The following is a 14,350-nucleotide window of genomic DNA, read 5'->3' as shown; positions in this document are numbered from 1 at the left end:
CCGTCGGTACCCGCTCTAGGACCTTTTGTCACGGGATTCGTAAGAATTCTTTGTCCCCGCGGCCAGACACGACGGCTCATTGCAGTCACGCCGATTTCAGCCGAGGCTTAATTTTCTCGGATTTGTTCTGGCTCTTTTGTTCACCGTTGTTTCTTGCCTCGATACGCACCCTTTGCTTTAAGCACGGATTACATGAGACGACGATGAAGAGAACGCACTGCGGAACATAAGAAACTTATAATTACAAGTCTTCGAATATAATTTGTTCCAAGTTCATTCGTACCTAAATTTGGTAGCTCAGTAGACTACGATTTAAACAATCATCAATGTTTTCATCGCATACCGCCTGTCGTTACATGACCCTGTCAGTACTTAAGCTAACCCGCCGATCGCCCTCCAGAAGCCTGAAAACCGATAGCCGGCAAATGATTACGAACCATAATTCCATCGTGTAGCGACACCGGTTTTTGCAAATTCCATCGAGATCCACCGGGTGTAGCCAATTTTGCCGGTGCGCCCGTAAAGTAATGATTTCAATTTCGCGAGATCGCTACCGCCGCCGGCTACGAAGGGTTTACCCCTCTCCCACGCGTCTTCTCTCTTCCTTCGATCGCCTCCCTTTCTCTCTAGCTGTGCCCGTTCGAGGATTTGGATTAAGCGACTAAGGAAATTCAATATCAGTGGCTGAGATGGGCACATAAAATTACTGACTGCCACTTCGCCTTAATTTGCGCAGTAAAGTTCCCCCCGCTTCCACCGCCGGTCGCCGACCTCCCCCACGTCACCACCACCCCCCGCCACCCGTCGCTGCCGCGTTTCCGTGTAAAACTAAGGGATTATGATTCGGTTATTGGCTCTCGACCCATTCCGCTGCGTAATTCGACGAAATTTGCTGGGCCGCCGCGAGCCCGACCACCCCCTTAATGAAATACGAGGCCCCCATTACCTCTCCGGGGATCGTTCAAACTGTTCGCGAGGAACGAGGCCCACTTTCAGCCTTTTGTAGGAAGACCCTACGTTTCTGTATCTTAGAATGTGGAATATACGCTGACGCTTGGAACTTCGATGCGCGGTCATTTATCTTTCATCTTCTCGTGTTTGGGGATTAGATTATTCGCGGGCAGATTTTTTATTCTTTGGATAGAACATTTCTTCGTGATTCGATGTAATTGTTTCGATGTTTAATATGTAAAGTGCATATATTATATATAAAGAATAAGGAACGATATATAATTAACCATGGAAGTCGTAATTAATGCAATGTGTTCTCTTTGTAAAGTAATATTTTAAGTGCAAGCATTCCGGTATTAGCGTAAATCTAGTGTAAGATTGATGTTCAAGGGATGAAGATTACATGGTATTTGCCCAGGGTTGTGCGGTAGTAATTATTTAAATTAATCCTTATTCTGTGGAGCGTTTCCCGGAACGAGTATGTACGGACACGATTAACTTTCTTTTGTAGGAATCATGTTTTTTTAAACACAAAGATTGAAGCTTGAATATAAATTACTATTATGTTAAATACTGTGTCCAATTTTTATAATGGTGATTGAGCTAACAATATTCTCGGAAGAATTAAGATTCATCGATTCAAGAATTTTAATTTCAGGAAAGTCTCGGCAGAGCGTAGATTGCGCTGCCCTATCCAAGGGAGAAGGAGCATAAAATCAGCGTTCAAAGTCCACGCGCTCTTACCTCCTGCAGTAGATCTCATCAGTCGTAACAGATAGAGGAAAACTTTTTATACGAAGACAGTATTATTTTGAAAGATTTATGGTGGCGTAGAAAGAAAAATTTAATAAGATTTAAAGAGATATAAAAGTACATAAAACCTCAGGGTGGCTTCATCCCTCTTTGAGTGAATTTCCGCTTGAAAGGGAGAACAATTTGTTTTTAACTTATTTCACTGTGCTCTGCATTACCGTGAAGTTTTATTAAAAACAGATTAACGAACTTCTATAGAATATTAAGTGGACGGAAGAAGGAACTCGATTATAACATTTGTTTAGGATACAAATGTTAACTTTTTTTTCTCTCTATCTCTCTCCCATTTTCTTTTTCTTTCCTTCAAGGGCGAAAGTTTTCTTCATAGTTAGTTATGTTAAAAATATTATAGCTAGATTGCACGTTTTACGTGGTTACAAGATTCGCAGTCTAGAGAACTCCATAAAATGTTGAAGTTAACGAAGTCTAATAATGTTTTCATTTTACCTTCGCGATAATAAAATTCTTAACAAGAGAATATAAATTTCTGTTTAGTTTCCTTTCTCATACATTACTTTGATAAGATACGCACTCCAATTAGGACTGACTCTTCCTGCAACTTAGTAACCATGCCAGAATAAAGTTGTTCAAATTATCATTTTAGTGCACAGGAAACTACCATAAATAATTCTCGATTGCTATTTTAAATATAAGACTGGTTCGTTTCAGAAACTTTTCTCTCCCTATATTTACACAGACGTTTATAATTAGACTACGGCAGATCTTCATTTGAATTTCTATTGCGAAGGAATCTCGAGAAATCAAAATTAGGTGGTAATTTTATTTTCTGTATTAATAGCGTCGGTGAATTAAAACGAATTCGAACCATATTCGTAGAAATCTTTTTCAAATCTGCAAAGTTGACGAGTCGCTGGCTACGAATATTCAGCTGACACGTGACAGTGCAAAAATAGTAAAAATTTGTCTTCCTTCCCGGAACGGCGGGCAAGAAATGAACGACGTGCATTTATTTTCATCCGCGAAGAAACGGAAGAGGGTGACACGGTGAGTGGCGTCGGTCCATCAACCGCGCCGGCCGCGGCGCGCAGAAACCGCAGCGCGTGAAACACGATTCCATCGGCGGGCCAAGCAGCCCGACATTTCGATAATCAGCGGCCACGTGTTGCGCCGCGTTGACTTGCCATAATTACTTCAGCCGAACCGTTACCGTTCGCCACGGCCGATACACACGGCGGGAACACCGAGGCCCGGCAACACCGCCGCGAAACAATAATTTATCGCGATCCAATGCACGTTCCCGCGCCACACGAAAATTATCCGTTGCTGGGAACCTTATAAAAGCGGAGACCGGTGCGCTGATTTCGCGCGAGTATCAAGGAGTGCGAAACAGGGAATACAAAGACACTGACTAAGGAACGAGACTAATTGAACAAAAAGGTACGACGTATCGTCGATTCAATGTTGCATGGGAAACGTTGAACGAGTTAAATACTTCACTCTTAGCTTGACGTAATCGTCGACAAACGGTACTAAATGTGTCCACAGTATATTACTTGAACTGAGAAGTTATTTCTTCGATTGCGTGGGAAGTAGACGCAAGAAAGCTGGAAAATCACTGCTTAACGTGTACTGGCATTTGTATCGTTCCCAGGAACTAATTTTGAAAAAAATTTTCCCATTTCAACGATCTTAATAATTTCATTTGACATCGCATTGAGTTCAAAGTGTCAACACAGAGTACAAAAATCCATAATCCGCGCAACGATCGTCATTCACGTAGCCTCAATTTCAATATTTTTCCATCCAATTTTACCGATTCTACGGACTAAAAGTATCAAAATATTTTGTATTTCAAGGGGCGCTTCGCCGGAACGAGAGGGAACGAAAAGATGAACAAGGACAGGGGGTTGGACGCGTTGCAGTTGCCCGCGGGGGCACCAGGCAATTACAAAATTGCAAAAATTAACCATAAAACCTGGCCAGCATACCGGCGCGCTACCATAAAGCTGGCCGGACGGCCGGCCAATCGGCGCATATTTTTGGCGTTTACGACCAATCACGTGGCCGTCGGAGAACGCGCGTTGCCCCTCTCTGCCCTCCGCCCCACCCCTGACTTTCCACGGTTGCACCGTGCGCCGCGGATTCTCCCGCGGAAAGAAAATTGCACGGTGATTTCGCAGCGCCGCTCGAAACACCGCTGTAAAACGACCCTTCCCTGTGGCAACCCCGTGCTCTCTCTCCCCTCGCGCCGCTGGTCAAGTCTTTCGCCTCATCGATGACCCGTTCGGACTCACCGAGTCGAGTGGAAACATTCTTTCGAACTTCGCGGATGTTTAAAGCTCGTCAATTTGCCTCCTGGAAATGAAAATTGTAGGTTCGAACGAGTTCCAGGGGTAGGAGAGGATGGTGAAACTCGAGTTTCGACTTTAAACAGAAAATTTATGGGTTGGCGTACAGCGAAACACCTGTTTTAGATCCGCGAGACGTCTCAGTGTTCTTCTTTCCTCTTGAATATGGAGACCCTATGTTTGTACGAAAGTATTACAGTATTTACGTTTATCGGTATCCTGAGATATCCTTTATTGCTTCTACCACCACGCCTTAATAGCTAATAATGTAGCTTTAAGTCTCTGTTAAATATAAAATTTTTTTCTCTTGTTTTATTAATGATAAATTGGAAAACGACGCGATAAACATTTCGCGCGGCGCACTTAAAAGTTAAGGCCTTGCGACTCGGAAGGAACGGTAATGAAACAATTACGAAATAAGCGTGTATTTTTCTCCTTTCTTTCTCTCTTTAGGACCGCGAATATTTTAATTGACGGAGTACTCTTTTTTTACCCGAAAAATAGTTTCTGGCGAGTTCGTCTTATTTTTATAGCCGTTGTTGCGGAATTTCTGCCGGTGGCTGCTCTCCCGGCGAACGACAACGGAATTTTTGATCCCGCCGGTGTTTTCAATCCCATACAAACGAAATTAAAAGTCCGCCTCGCTTTCACGACCGATAACCGAGTTACGCACCGGCTGATTGTGCCATTTATTGGCCGTTCCGGCGGCGATCGACGCGCGGGAGCTCGAAGATTAGCGGCGGCCGATGGTTAAATAAATCGATTCACGCAGAAACGACATTTTTGGGAAGCGGTTTTACGGTCGTCGTAAAGTGAACGTTATGCGTAATTCGAGCGCGTCGCCGAAATTGATCCAATTGGGGCCGGCCAATTCGGACCGGTCCAATTTCGACAGGCTGTACTACAGATTTCTTATCGCGACTGTTTGAAAACGGAATTATTGCAAATGGGCTTGAACCCAAAGCTTCGGGTGGTGGTGGCTGTACAGGGAAAGTTTATAATCCTGGAAACGTACGAAACTGTCGCTACGTTAGCGACATTGATCGTTAAGTTGATTGAATAGAGGCGGCGGGCCACGATTCATGATTAAGAGAAGATGTTCGAGCCGAAGTCATGAATAGTCCGCTGATTTTATGCATTTGTGTTACATAAAATTACACCGACCACGGTAAAATGGAAACTTCGGCGGACTTTACGAGGAGATGTATATTTTTATTATGGTAATGTAATCTTTAATGCATGAAAATACATTTCTAGTCGACCCCGTTGAAATATCGTGATTTTATTACGAACGCGATTCGTGTTTTGAGCATTCACGAGTTGATTCTGCGATAAATATGAATTCACTGTATACCGAACGGAAAAATTACAGTTCATCCAATTTTCTGTACGAACCGCGGGACATGTTCGTTCTATGAAATAAGGGGTGAAAATATTCCTGTAAATTCTACCGCAACGTGTCGCTGATTACCAATCGACAAATGAATGCGCATTTGTAGAATACCCCGTTATGAATAATCCGATCCGAATAAAGGTATTACTGAGCAAAATAAATTTCTATTCATATCCACGATGGTGCACAACGAAATACGAACTCATAATATTATTGAATTCACGCAATTATTCTCTCCAATATTAGATTTCATACCTCATTCTACAAAACGACCCTAGTTCGTCAAACCGATCCAGTAATATCTATATTTCAACAGCCATCTAATAATCCATTTATAAACAATCAAACAATGCGAAACATTCTATTAATTCCTGATGAATGTAGCACGACATACGGAAACTTAAGTATTGTCTGTTAAATCGTCATTTAACGAACACATAGACAAAGAGTGCCAAATTACGAACACTCTGAGTTATTATAGCAACACTATAAACAATAAGCAACATCATTTTTCTTAACAACGCGTTGTCTTCTAATTCTTCATTTTCTTTCTCCGCCTCTTATTTCCTTCATACCCAAGTCACAACATAAAGATTTGTTTCAACCATTACACATTGTGCAAAACACATCTTACACGTTTCACAACAATGTCAATTCGACACCGTCAGTATACTCCCCCGCGATCAGTAACGCGTTACCATCGACATTAGTATCGTTTAACTGACGCCGTGATTCGGAACAATCACCTCGCGTCCGCCTAACAAAAACACGCGATCGGTGTCACCTTTCGCGTAGGGCGCCAGCCGCGGTCGAACGCCACTTTTCCACGGCTAATCCGGCGCAGAATTTAGATCAATGCATTAATTCCCCGGTGACCCCATTGTGCGCGGGCTGCGCACCCCACGAATCAACAATGCGCTCTACGTTTTGCGTTATCCCGTCGCATTCACCGGCCCTCCGCCATATTAACGTCAATACGAGGCTGCACGCGCGCGTATCGTTGCGCGGGAAACGCGAGGGCATCAGCTGCTGCGCCGTGCCACGAGGGCCCTTAATTATTCTATTAAACAGTCCGCGGACTTATTGTAATGCGCGTCCATCCATGTCCGTGTATGTTCCTCTATATCCACGGACTCAGACCAACGCACACGTTCGAGGGTTGACAACGACGACGGCGGTGGTGGGGGTCTAAGTACGGCCGCTGAATGGAACCATAAATTTATTGTACCGAGGAGGAGATTGGCCGCGATAGGGGAACGGACGAGCGGAGAGGCCAGGGGGGAGAAGCTGTTCCCTGCGATTGTATGCGAGTTGCGGTATTGTGCGTTGAAACGAAACGGAGCCGGATCAATCTGTCCGGATGCTCTTTTTTCACCGTTGTTCCTCGAGACCCGGAGCGTTGAAGGATATTGATCAATTTAGACGGTGACCCGCGATTAGCTTGCATCCCCCATCCCATCTCCTTCACCCCCGCTTTGTTTACTCTTCTCTCGTTTCTTTTTGGAGCTCGTTTCGCTTTGTGTTGCTGATCGGTGATCCGCGGGTAATCTGCTGTCGAATTGATTTTCCACCCTTTTATTTCGGGTATTCGGAAACTGCTTTTAAGGATTTTTCTTTTAGCGAAATAGAGTGTTAATTTGAGTGAATGGTTTAAGTTGATACGTTGCAGCTCTTATTGTTTTAGATTGGAATTCGTTGGGGTAATGTTGACGGACGAATCGAATTTTGAGTTCGGTTTTAACGAATCGATTTGGAAGAATTCATATTTGAGTGGAGATCAGGAATTTAGTGGTAATACAGTATTAGCTGAGAGTTGGCAGTCGGTAATGAAGATTAATATTTGATGTATGCAACTGTGTGTGTGGATTCAGGGAGCTCTTTCAATGTATTTCTTATCCTTGATTAGCTTGACATTTGTTTTATAAATTTAAGACGTAAATATTGCTTAATTCGGTACATAAACTCGTTCGGGTTTTGAGTAATCATAAATCTGACGTCCGTTCTATACTGTTGTGTTGATGGCAGAGGAAATACATACAAATTCTGATGGATTTTCAATCAAACAGACATGTAAGCTATTGAATATGTTCAATACGATACTGGTGATAGCTCTCTGAATATCAGCTCGTGAAGGAGAAATCCGCTGATGGTCTGGATAGTTAGAGTACTGTTATTGTAAAACGTTCTCATCTGGGTGGGCACCGGTCCAAAAGTTGGTTAAGAGTTTTCATGGTAAATACTGGGATCCAGGACACGTTCGTTTGCATCCCGAGCTACTAGACCGCGATAATACAGTTTGAATACGGTTTATTGTCGCCAGCTTGATCGAACACGGTTGTTGCAAACATTCGTCAGAACGGGAAGTCACTAATATGTTCTGTCATCACCGTATATTTATTATGCAAGAATATCAACGCAACGAAGATAGTAGAAACCAAATTTTTAATCATAAAAAGATTCGCTAATGAAACCTAGAAAGCATCATTAAAGTGAAATTCATTTTTAATCATTCGAAAATTAATTTCCCTTTAAAGTAGTACACTTACAAATACTACAAATTTTCGAGAATTTATCTGAATGTTAAAACGAATGAAAAATCCTTACACAAGATGTATAGACCCGGGTCACGTGCACTCTACTCGTATCTATATCAACGTCGAAACCTTCCGTATAATTCATGTAATAATCTAAAGTGGTCGTATCCTCGAAGCAACTGATTTCAGACCCGTGTTTACCAGAACTTATCATTTCCCATTCCTATATAACTTTCCGAGTATCAATCCCAGAATACAATTAAAGTTTAGATAACAGAACCACTTATGTATACATCTTAAATACAAAATCAGAATACTTCGTACTCCAAATCATTTCAATCAAAATATACTTACCAACTTCTTTAAATATCTATTAATTAATACATTTTCCTGCAACCCATTCTCAAAGCATATCCCTCACACATACCTGTGCACCGTAACGAGCATCAAAGAACAATCAGCACAATTCCAGGGCAAGAAATCAGCCGCGAGGATCTCCCTTCCCAAACAAGTTCAATTAAATACGATCGTCTCCCCCCCCCCCCCCCCCCATCCCTTCTCTCCAAGAACAAGAAGAAAAAGTGCATCCCACGCGAGCGGACGGGCAAACCCGCTCGAAACTGCGGTAACACGGTTTAAATACATACGGGACGCGTTAAGGCGTTGATATCGCGGCGACGGTAAGGTGTAAAACCGCAGGATTCCAATGGAAACAGTTATTTGCGGTCACGAAGTGCTTCGTGACGTATTCTCGGCCCGCGTTCGCTCGCTCGCTTGCTCTCGCGCTTGCAAACTTCCCTGTATTCGGTTCTCTGTGTGTATCAGGTGTGGGCGCGCGTGCGTTTGTACGCGCGCAAACAGCTACGCACGGAGAGACACAGAGAGAATCAGAGAGAAAGAGAGAGAGCGAGAGGGAGAGGAGGGTGAGAGGGAAGGGGAGGGGAGGAGAGAGAGAGAGAGAGAGTAGAGGCGCATCCCGGGCACCGCGTAACCGATGGTAGGTGTACACACCTTCCTTCCGTCCTTCCTTTCCCAGGAAGTGGAGTCAAGTGGACCCACCGCCACCGCCGGAAACTCCACTAATGACTAAACTTGCTAATTTCGACCAATTAGGCTCCTACCGCCCCCTCCGCTCTCCCCCATCACCGCCACCCCCGGTTTCACCAGCGGCTTTCACCCTCGCCAGCCGCCCACTGCAAAACCCGCCCGCCCAACAGCCCAACCCTCTGCGCTCGAGCCAACTTGCAGTTCCGTCTAATGCGCGCCGCATTTACCTTGACCGATAGACGCTCGCCTCCTAATTTCGCGGTACATTGCGCAGTGCGGACCGGCTGCGGATTAAATATTTTCTTATTAAACACCCAGCGTGCCTTCAACCTTCGCTGCCTTCCCTTTACCCGCGGAAGCGTCCCCACGATCGACAACCCCTTTGTCGCGGGGCTCCGTCGCGTGAGCAACGTGATCCCGACATTCCGGCTAATTTGACGGAGTAACGGGAACAAATGGTGATCGAACGTTGCCATTGGGATGATCGATTGCACTTTGATTAGATCTATGGCTCTCTCCGCGGTTCTCTTTCGAGTGTTTTGCCGTATGCGTCTGCAATTGATTGCTATTCGATACCCCGTGATCGATTCGCCGTTTCAAGTCGTGTCTTTGCTTTTCCAGTGTGTTTCGCGTTTCTAATTTGCCCGTGGACTCATTAGACGATTTTGATACCGGCGATGGAACGGATTGGGCGATCGGCGGCCAGCTTCCAGAAACAAAGTTAATATCCAGCTGTCCAGCGATCGCTGCTCTGGGAGCTTCGAATATGCACCCTTCCTATTCGACGCTGAAGTGCTCCATTATCGTTGGCCCGTCCACCCTCGTAATTTATGCACTCGCGTTTCGCAAGCCGCTTCTCTGCGCCCTCCCCTCCGGAACAGCATCCTCTTCGGTCGTAATAATAAATACACTCTTCTAGCGGCTTGTTCATGGACGGGCGGGGGTGCTGCCGTACGGTGTGTAGCATTTTTGGAAATTGCTTCGAGTTGGATGCTTGGGAAGAATGGAGGTGGTTTTGGTTGTTTGTTTGGAACGGGTGAGCTACAATGTTATAGGTTTTCTCTTGTTGTATGCACGTTCACTAGAGATACGGTTAATTCAGTGATTTTGCTTTGGTCTGCAGTTCGGTTGTAAATTTGAAGCAATGACGGAAAAGAACGAACGTATTTGGTGGGAGGTATTTTTCTTGAGTATACAAAGTTTCTTGAGAAGTATTAGCTGCACGAAGAATTATTTTAACACTTGAAAACTGTTATGGGTGAAACTTCAACTCACGGGATTTATTAGACTATAGTTTAACCATTTATTTGCACCCTTTCGTTAAATAATTCAAGAACTTCGGTAGACTAAATTTGATACAGAATACGCCGTCGACATCAATATTGCATTCAATTATAAGTAGACTGCGAATTTTATGCATTTATTCATTTATTCAAATATACGGACACACAATGAAATAAAAATTTTCATTTTGAACAGGCGAAAGACAATTCTACTAAATTCCATTTCCACAAAAAAAAACACCACACAGACACGAACCCGCATTAACATCTGCATTCTAATTACAATATAATTCCTCTTTAACTTCTATATCCAGTGGAAGTCAATATCCATAACGTTCTTAAAAAACACATACAATTCTTCCCATGACTAATACCGATACGATCTGCGTCTCTCTCAAATAAAAGTAAAACGCATCAATATATTCACCATGTGTTCCATATCACTCACGTACAGCAATCAAGCCTCTCGGTCAACAATCAACCCTTTGCACTCGGTAGGTGACTCAATCAACTCATTTTCGTAGATTTTCTCATTAGTTACTTTCAAAGAAAATAGTCCGTAGCAAACTGAAAAATGTAAAATATTTCTAATAAAAGACTGTCGAGTTGAAAGGGTTAAACCTTCTCCGAAGATTCGTCCCTTGGATCAGGAAGAACAACGCCGACCATCCGCGTCTCGAAGTCTGCCGTAGCAGGCGTGTCCGTAATCACGATAAAACAGTCAGCCGTGGTAAGAGTTCCTCCTGGATTATTCGGTAATTGAACGGCGAGGGAACGCGACGGATAAGTAGTCGGGTGACGGCGGTGGAAGGAGAGGGTTATTGAGTGTTGTGGTCGGTTTGAAGTTCGCATGGTGCGGAGTAACAAGCTGCCACCGTCGGATATTTATGGGGGCCGTCAGGGGTCGAAGCCAGTATATACCGGCCAATACGCGAGCCAAGTTTGCGGCGAGTCGAACGCGAGTAACACCTTTACATTTTATCTTTAAAGCTTCGGTATGCCTTCTTTCGTGTACCGACATACGATCGTTCCTTTTTCTCCCCGTTTTCCCCTCGCCTTCCCTCCGTCAGGCAGTTTTTTCTCGACCCTTTCGAAAATCAATTTTCCGTCGTGGGCCGTGTAAGCAAATTCCCGTGCCGAAACCCCGTACCTCGTCCCTGCCCCCTTTTCCCGCCACGCTGCAAGTGATTTATGGGATGTGGACAAACGAGCGTGATCTTTGGTAACGAGGACTCCTCGATGTCGAGCGCCTCTTCATCCCCCTACCCGGGCGGAAGGTCGTCGAAGGTGACGCTAGATTTCCACGGGCGAGATTAATGGATTGGGATGGTAGATAATGGAAGTCGTAAAGGACTCCGTTGAGTGGCGGGATTATTCGGAGTGCTGCAGAATGTTTATTTAATTCTTGCGGATATTACATCGTCCGGAGGAGGCGGGGGTCTGTCTACCCTTGTGCGCGGGGAAATGTGGTTTTTGAAATTGTGAAGGGGAATCTTTTTTCTAGGAGCTAATGGTGGGATAAGAGCTTTTGGATAAAGGACTTTTTTGTAGTAATATATTTATTATTAACCTTTGCACTTGAGAGGTGACTCTCATTCACGATTCGATTTGATATACCACAATTATAAAATCTTATACACAATATTAAACTTCGTATAATCCATAAACATGTGAAATATAGAAACAATAACTTTGTTTCTTAACTAGTTAACTGTGGAATTTAGTTGGAAAAACCTCTCGTTCTGCGCGCAATAAAATAAAAAAGTGGAGCGTATACTCATCGAACGCAGAACGAATGAACGTAGAGTATATTTTAATGAAAGATCAAAGTGAAACAAAGAAGAATTACATATTTAAGTGAAAAAATAAAGAATTCATCGCTGAAAAAATGTCGCCTATAGCTCATTGGAAAATATTAAATATTTCTAGTCAAAGACTTCCGAGTGCAAAGGGTTAATAGAAATATTTTAAAAATATTTTCTACGCTCGATAAGTAACTAATCGATGTGGTAAATGTGTCATTTGATTGATCAAATATTTTCCCGATGGTAATGTCTGCAATGAAACGCTGGAAGATTATGTCCAATCAGAAGATTTACCAAACAGTTAAGCAAAATCATACGAAAATGTCTTTCGTAAAAGATAAAAATCCAGAATTCAATTAAAACTCAAGAAAACAAGTGAATTAAAAGCTGCTTCATCTCTGCATCTCGAAACTACAAACACCGGTGGCACATGGGCATCGCCAATTTCCAACCCCCGAGCCATTACCCGAAATCTCCGAAGGCCATTACAACCGATATATTATGCACCATGCTGGGACGAATCCCGCGTCGCTGGTGTTCGTAAAAAACGAATGTCGGTAGCCGTGTTCATGAGAGAGAGTGAGAGTGAGAGAGAGAAAGAGAGAGAGAGAGAGAGAGAGAGGCCAGAGGTAGAGTCCTTATCGCCGACTGCACGCACACGTCGCCAGCGTTAAATCCCCAAATCCAACGATTTATCGCCGCGGAGGCCTCGATTCTCGTTTCCCGGGTCATGGGTTAAGTGGAACAGCTCGAGGAATAATGAGGCGACCCTGGCGCAAAAATATTTAAAATCGTTTGCAGCAGAGGAGACTCTCGAGGGGGTTGGGCCAGAGACCACGGGGTACGCGACATCGATAACAGGGGTCCGCGGAGCTGACCGTATTAAGCGGCAGCCACACCGAAACGGGAGAGCGAGAGGAAGGGAGACCTGGGACCCTCGCTTCGGCAAGGGCGTTAATGCGCCGGAGATTTATGCCGTAACGGCTGGGATGAAATTCCATCGCGGTAGGTACGCGTACATAAGTGGCGCTGGTGCGCCCGGCGTGATGCTGCCCGCCAGGAGTTATGGTGGCCCGTACCCGATATCCACTATAAACCCCGCCCGGCCCGCGCGCGACCTCTCTGCCCTATCGCTCTCTCTCCCTCTCTCCCTTCCTCACTGAGCATACTTAATTAAATACGTATTAAGGGTCTGAGTGTGTTCCAATGTACGACCGTATCGGTTGGTAATATAAAGGGGTTGGACAAAATAATGGAAACTGCTCGTATGTTTGAAAAATGTTGCGTTAGTACCTTGTTGGTTCACCATCGGTGTCTAATATAGATAAACTTTCTGAAGAATAGAATGATACGATTTCGAAATGATTCTAATTCTATATATTGTTGCATTGTTCGTACACTTGGAATGTTTATGGGCATTAATGGCAGCTACCCAATAAGCAATTTTTAAAAATAATTGAACAACGTTTGTCTTGTCACGAGGTAGAATCGAAAATATAATTATACTCTGTAGCCTGTAACAGAGACAGTATCAAAAGCTTAAGATGATTTTAATGATATAATAAATGAGAAAAAAGGGGACAACAGGTTGTCAGTTTTAGATATTAACTGAGGGACCGCGGGTGAGCAATTAGCATTGTTCTGGACAATGTTTTAATTATTTCTTTCAACCCTTGTACATAAGTTCACCTAGAACCACTGCAGGGAAACAATACGCGGAATGTTTAGTTCTCTCTAATAGTTGCACAATCTGGATTCAAACAAAAATTTCTAACAATTACGCTTCTCGATTTGGGATACCGGACCAGTTTTAGCATGGCTATGAATACTTTGGGCAATTTCATGGCCAGCTTGCGAAGGAGGAGGTTCTCAGAACGGGGATTAAACGGTGCCCGTGAGATGCTGTTTTAATGGGCGGATTTTTTCGTGCATGAGATATGTGTCAGGGGATTATTGTTTTAGGTGGTTTTAGGGTGGAGGTGGACTTCAAGAAATTTTAGTTGCTCGTTTGGAGATGTGAAGTGTCTTACACTTAGAAAGACTTGTAAGACAATATTACGAACTGACATTTTCCAATATGTATTTATGAAAGTTACAAAACTAAAGATACTTTGTAATACTAACTACGAAAACGATTAGGCAAGTGTTCTAGTTTCTATAATTTTCTAGGTATTCAACATTCATCTTGCACCCACGTTTCTCGCAACATCGAGTT

General features: G+C 43.7%; 1 protein-coding gene across 3 annotated transcripts in view; it reads left to right on the top strand.

Moving 5' to 3' along the window:
• LOC116430945 (uncharacterized) overlaps nucleotides 1–14,350 on the top strand; it is a 211,816-nt gene that overhangs the window by 93,754 nt on the left and 103,712 nt on the right. The window lies entirely within an intron of this gene.

The sequence above is a fragment of the Nomia melanderi genome, chromosome 5 (genome assembly GCF_051020985.1).
Source record: "Nomia melanderi isolate GNS246 chromosome 5, iyNomMela1, whole genome shotgun sequence".
In the NCBI taxonomy this organism is placed as follows: Eukaryota; Metazoa; Arthropoda; class Insecta; order Hymenoptera; family Halictidae; genus Nomia; species Nomia melanderi.
The sequence above is the reverse complement of the archived record's forward strand: the minus strand, read 5'-3'. Positions and strand labels throughout refer to the sequence as shown.